The sequence below is a fragment of the Grammomys surdaster genome, unplaced genomic scaffold (genome assembly GCF_004785775.1).
Source record: "Grammomys surdaster isolate TR1022 unplaced genomic scaffold, NIH_TR_1.0 206, whole genome shotgun sequence".
Taxonomy (NCBI): domain Eukaryota; kingdom Metazoa; phylum Chordata; class Mammalia; order Rodentia; family Muridae; genus Grammomys; species Grammomys surdaster.
The window spans coordinates 5,361,892-5,368,656 of NW_021604651.1; the positions used below are offsets into that span (position 1 = coordinate 5,361,892).

The following is a 6,765-nucleotide window of genomic DNA, read 5'->3' on the forward strand; positions in this document are numbered from 1 at the left end:
CTAACCAGAAACTGGTTGAGGGATTAGAGAATGAATATCCAGAATCCATAAGTCAAGTTTTACTCCTGGCTCCATCAACAACCTGCTGCCAAGCACAGCACCCAATCCGGATCTTCTAATGTGGCCAGGTTCTTACACAGACCGCACTGTTTCCTGTCAGCTCTCAAAGTAACAGAATTGCAAGTTTATCTATACCAGGCTCCAACTCATGGTTTCTTCTTCATTTTCTTGACTTCATCTGTCATGGATACAATGCCAGTTATTCTAAAGACTATATCACAGTTCTTAAGTGTCCATCAGGTATCTGCCAAGACATTATGGTATGTCAGTGCTGAGATTCAAATGTAGTGTCTTGTGCAAGCCATAGGTAGATAGGTAGGTAGATAGATAGATAATAGATTGACAGATGATAGATATATCATAAATGATGATGGACAGATAGATGGTTGACAGATAATAGGTAGGTAGATAAAAAGATGCATACATACATACTACATAGATAAGAGGTAGGTAGTGAGATATATATATATGTATGATAGCTTGTTATACTGTATACTAAGTTAGGTAAGTACTCTATCAACTGAGCTCCAGCCCCAGCTCCATAATCTGTGTGCTCCTTATAGAGGTGATGAACGGACAGTTGCAGAGAGGGGTTAGATACTGTAGTGAAGTAGGAGAGCTTACTAAGGCTTGGTTGTTTCCTTTTTTTTTTTTTTACATCCAACAGCAAACACCTTTGTTACACGAGCTATGAAGGATGGTTATTTGCCTTTCCGGGCTTTGATCTTCCGCAGATAGAACTTCAGCTCCTTGCCTTCGAGCACATAGCCATCTGCTCTGCCACACTGGCCTGGTCTTGAGGCAATACAGGCGAGAAGCTTGCCCTGCTGGAACTGTTCCTCCAGAAGACTGCTGATTTTGGCATTCTTTTTCCTTTCGTCGTATTTCTTTTGAATTTTCTTTGATCGTTTTTTGTTTAAAATCTCTTCCTCCTCGGGAGTGAGTTTGGCCCCCTTCTTGCGGCCCAGGGGCAGTGCATAGTGGGACTCGTACCACTGCCGGTACAGTGTGCTGTCAATAAGCACAATGTAGTTCTTCACCAGGGTCTTGGTGCGGACAAGCTTATTATTGGATGCATTGTAGACAACATCAATGATCCTTGTTTTTCGAGTACAACACTCAGAGCCCCAGGAAAAGTTCCCCACATCCAATCTCAGAGCACGGTTCTTCTTATTGCCTCATCGAACCCAGACTGTGTGTGCGAGGGCCAATCTTAGTGTTGGCTGCAGGCCGTTCCAGCTCATACTTCCGCTTCTTGTGGTAAGGTTTTCTCTTACCCCCGGTCTTGCGCCGCTTGTTCCAGTTGTCCCGAGAGATGCCCATCGCTCGGCACTGGCTGGAAAGAGCATGGTTGTTTCCTGATATCTCTTTTTTTCCTGCATAAAGCCAGAGACCTGCCACACAGGAGTCTCAGGACTGATTCACTGTCAGGCAAAGAAGGGCAGAGTATTCTTTTACAGCCAGTCCTTACACAGCAAGGTGAAAGAAAGAATCACATGTTTCTGCTTCTGTGGATTTCTGGGTTTTCTAGATGCTGTATCTGGGAGACACATATTGGGAGCCCTGACAGTTCCTTCAACATTAGGTATTCATTAGTACTCATGAAGGAAGGCTTTGCCTCATCCACAAAGACTTAACTGTTACTTTAAGACAGTTCTGACAGGAAAGTACAATAGTTTTTTTTTAAGTCTATTTTCCTATTTATTTATTTATTTATTCATTCATTTGACATCCCATTCGATGCCCCCTCCTGTTCCCCCACACACAGTCCCTCCCCATCTCTCCTCCCCTTCTCCTCTGAGAGGGTTGGGGACCTCCTGGATATTCCACAACCTGGCTCATTAAGTTAGGCACATTCACTCCCAGTGTGGCCAGACAAGGTTTTTAAATCTATCTATCTATCTATCTATCTATCTATCTATCTATCTATCTATCTATCTATGTGTGTTACCTACATGTATTTAAGCACACTGGTGTTCCTGGTGCCCATGAAGGCCAGGAGAAGGCATCAGATACCCTGGAACTGGAGTTATGGATACTTGTGAGTCACCATGTGGGTGCTGGGAACCAAACCTGAGTCTTCTACAAGCAGCAAGTGCTCTTAACTACTGAGTCATCTCCCCAGCCACAGAAGTCAGCATAATTCTTTACATTTATTTTCCAACTTCTAGACTAGGAAGTCGGCATAATGGCCTATCCCAGTGATTGTCAGTAGGGATGCCTTTCTGCTTTGGTGATTATCTTTATGGACAGCGTGTTTGTTTGTTTTGTTGTTTTTTTGTTTGTTTAGTTTTGTTTATAAATTTAATGAATGTACGTTTGTGTGTGTGTGTGTATGTGTGTGTGTGTGTGTGTGTGTGTGTAGGCCAGAGGTCGACTTTGGTTATTCCTCATGTACCATCTACCTTGTGGTTTTCTAAAAAGATTTACTTCATTTTAGTTTTGATTATGTATGTTGGGGGGTATGTGCTTGTGAGAATCTGGGTGCCCACAGAGGCTAGAAAAGGTCCTTGGATCCCTAGACATGGAGTTACAGGAAGTTGTGAGCTGCCTAATGTGGGTCCTAGGAACCAAACTTAGATCCTCTGCCAAAGCAGCAAGCACTCTCAACTCAGGTCCTTGCACTTGCATGAAAATCTCTTCACTGTCTTCCCAGCTCCAGCCTTCTTCATTTTGATGCTTAAATTATCCCAGTCTGGTAAGTGTCCCAGCCAGCTGTGTCTCTACAGTGAGGATGCTGGTGAGACACTCCTCAGTCTTTGCCTATATTTGACATGGGGCTGGATGCAGGATAAAAAGAAGCCACGAATGCTTGAGATTAAGTCCTGAAAGTCTCTGTGAATGAAGAACAGGGCTGAGTAGGCGTGCTTTTGAGTGTGCTCTCCTGCTCCAGACTAGATGGGCAAACTGAGTCAGCTGTGGTGCCCAGGGATGTTGCCAGGCTCAGCAGGTGGCAGCCAGTGAGTCAGATCTTCAAAAATAAGTCAGAACAGAGATCTTGGGTGGGTTTCTTTTTTTCTGCGTTTACTCTAGTTTATCTGTTCCTCTAACTGCAGTTACAAAAGCCAACTGAGAGTGATCTCAGCGATTTTGACACAGTAGCAGAGGACAGGGTGGAGGCAGAGGGTGTTGAGAGAAGCAGGTGTTGGCAAAAGAACAGTTATGTTTTTTTTCCTGTATCGTTTATGAACTGTGCGGCCAAGGCAAGGTAGGAAAATCTCTATGGTGAGCAACTCAGGCTCCTTTTCCACAGAAGGAGCCTCAGTCTGCCTGGAGGGGCTGGTGCCCAGCAACGGCAACATCACACTCATGAAAGACCAGACCAGTCAGCAGTCAGAACGACTGGCTCACTTAGGATGATGATTGACAGGAGGCTATTAATCAGTTGTCCTGTGAAATGTATACAGGTGTCCAACTGCTTGCTATTTGTCTCTTGTGGTATCTTGCAGCTTGTTCTTCCCAGAAATCTGCAAGTGAAACCAAAAGCTTAGTTCTGGTGAAATAATACACCTAATTTGTATTTCCAATTGCAATAATAACTGTGGATTGTGCTCATTGGTAACTAGGTAACACTTTTTACTAATTGAAGTGGATACTGGTTGGGGGGTGGTGTGTGTCTATGCAAGCATCCATGTAGCGATCATGGGTCAGCATTGAATGTCTTTGTCAACCATTCTCAATCTTATTTTTGGAGACAGTCTTTCTCTGAACCTGGAGTTCATGGTCCCTGCCTCCTTGGTGCTGAGGTTAGACATGAACAAGTTCCACCTTTTCACACAGATGCTGGGGGCCTGAGCTCGGCCCTCATGTTTGCTCAGCAAATATTCTCTGAATTGAGCCACTTTTCTAATCCAAGGTGTTATCTCCATTTTATCTGAGGATACTGAGACTCGGAACTGTGAAGAAATTTGCTGGAGCTCACAGAGCTACAGGATTGGGGTGCAGGCCTGAAGTAAGCTGATTGTAATGTTCCCCTTCATTCTTTGAGGAGTGAATACTTCCTCATGTAATCTATCGTAGATGTCAGTCTCGAAATCGTAGACCACATTTGCAGGTTTAACTTCAGCTTTTGGGGAATTGGGAGATGTTCAGCCATGTTTTAGACAACAAGATTAACAATGCAAATATTTCTATCTAAGACAGTTACCCAGAAAGGTTGCATTACTTTATCCTAGAAAAGCCACATAGTTGGCTTCTGTCATTTTTGCACGGCATGGTTGGCCCATCCAGAGAAGAACGTCTCGCTGGGGAGATGTAGGCCCCACAATTGCAAGTGTGTGGGCTTCCCACTGGAGAAATGGGGATGAAGGGCGCAGTACAGCCTCGTGGACAGTGGTATCTGAGGAGTGTTTATCTAGGGTGGGGCTGAGTATGTGAACTTGAGAGTAAGGCTGCCTGCATGTGCAAATGACCCAAAGCTAAGTATGCGTTAATCACCCGATAAAAGCCAGCTATTGTTCTGGGAATGAATGAATGTCTTTCTCAGCTCCTAAGTGGGTTATGAAGATAATCTTTAGACTCTTCTCTAGAGATTAGTAAAACCAAGAAACACCAGGCCAGAAAGGCTCCCAGAGGGTTCTAATACGTCCCGCTGGGTACAACCTAGTCCAGCCTCGGTAGAGCACGCTCATAACAATGGCAAGGAATTCCCTCTCCTCGGCCTCCTCACAAGTGTTACACCTGTGTCTTGGGGCAAGCTGGTGTTAATCCTCGCTCCCCCAGCCAAATAGCATGTATCTTTGAAGTACCACTTCCTGTGGCTCCTTCCTGCTGTGCAGCTCAGCGGCCTCAAAGGGGCTTTGAAGTCTCACTCTCTAACCCGGCTTGAATCCCTTTCTCCCCACAGAGAAGCTGTGTGACTTTGGGCAAGTAACCCAACTTTTCTGACCTTCATCTTTCCCACCTGTGTAAGACAGACATCCACATGGGTCATCTCAAGCACTTAAAATGGACAGAATGTAGAACTGAAATGCCTGGGCCACCGCATGTTGCCTTGTGTGGTCACCTCACCAGACTGCTCCGAACATGCAGGGGGTCCCCAGGAACAAAGACGTCATTTTTAGTGGGTCCCCCACACACAATGCAGAGTTGAGAACTTCAAACAGTTTATTTTTTAAGTGTACATTTTAACCTACTAGGTACCTCCCACAAGCACCTCGGACAGGAATAACTAAGATAATGGAAGCACAGTGGGTTGCTCATCTCGAGGGTTTATTTTTCCCCGAATGAGTGCTTTATTAGTAAAAACTTGATTCTTTCCTTGCACATTTAAAGATGGTTCATTTGTGTGTCTGCTTCATTTAGACTTGTAGAATTCATAGGGACAGAAAAGTAGAATGGTGTCTGCTAGGTGCTGAGGGGAGGGAAAAGAGCACTCTGTTGAAAGGCTGTGGGCTTCTTGGCTGTTTGATGAAGAGTTCTGGGAGCAGACAGTCCTGATGACTGCGCAGCCACGTGGAGAGACTTCATGCCACCGAACTGTCTGATTTAAGAGGTTTGTGAAGTGTTCGGAACTCCACCGCAGTCATGAAAAAAAATCAAATATTCCAAAATAAAGTGAACAGAATTTCCACTTTTCTCCTCTTTTCAGAGTCCCCAGAAAGAAGCCAGAAAGGACTTGATCTGGCTAGTGTGTTCTAGATTCTAAAAGTAGGAGCCTTTCCTCGGGGCATCCCCGTGTGTGGTCCCGAGCCGCCCACGGTGGCCAGCGCCTGGGGCCTTCCCAGGATCTCTGCACTTTTGTTTCATTTCTAAACTCCAACTGCGGCCACTGGAGACCCAGGGACCTATTTGCTGGAAACTGTTAAAAATCAGGTTGGGAAAAATTTGCAGGGAAAGGGCACTATAAATTGCGTGGAAATCCAAAACTAACAGGCCCGTGAAAGATTTGTATTTTGAAAAGCAAACCCCAGTGGGATTCTCTCAGCAGAAATTGAAAAGGTCTTGGTAACATTCACTTGAACTATTGGAGCCGTTTTTGCTGTGGCAAGCACTAACGCAGGTACTGCCACCGCCGCAGCCCCAGTTCTCCACAGCAAATTAGCACGGTTTTAACTGGGCCGCAAATACCAAGCTGGCTGCTAGTCATTATGCAAAAGCGGACTCGGAGCGGGAGGGGGAACCTGCACCTAGCGGCAAGCACATTATAATTGTTTAAGCAGACCCCACAAGTCATGCATTTCAATTATTTGTTCAAAGCAGCCGGCAATTAGGAGTCGCAAACAAGGCTTTTGAATGCGAAGTCAGACAATTAAAATGTTTCATGAGTGCATTAGAGAAAGAAGTCTGAATTAGCATTTTGAATACACAAGACCTCTTTTTCTAATCTCTGGTCCTTCTCAGAAAAAAAAATCAAGAAAAAGAAAGTGAAAGGGGGGATGTTTTGGGGTCTAGTGGGGGTGACTTGGGTGTTTACTTATTTATATGGAATGCCTGACTAATCCAGGGAAGATGGGCCATCCTAATAGGGTACATTTCAATGTCTCTTGTTACTGGTCAGATAGTCCAAGCTTCAGCATAATGGCCCAGGTGCCAAAACCGCTCTCCGAGGGGGGTCTTAAATCGCTTTCAGCATGTCCCCGCCCTCTTCCCCCACCACCCCCAAGCGCTCCTTTGAAGAAGCGGGTCTATTTGAACCAGTGATTTGTGACTTTTCAGGGTTTCGGCCGAGCCCCCTGGTTGGCTGCCTCACACCCGGGCTGGAGG

The 6,765-nt window shown here is 45.3% G+C and overlaps 1 pseudogene; it reads right to left on the bottom strand.

Moving 5' to 3' along the window:
* Positions 1 to 722: 722 nt before the first annotated feature.
* On the bottom strand, positions 723 to 1,383 carry LOC114624438 (annotated as a pseudogene).
* Positions 1,384 to 6,765: the final 5,382 nt, after the last annotated feature.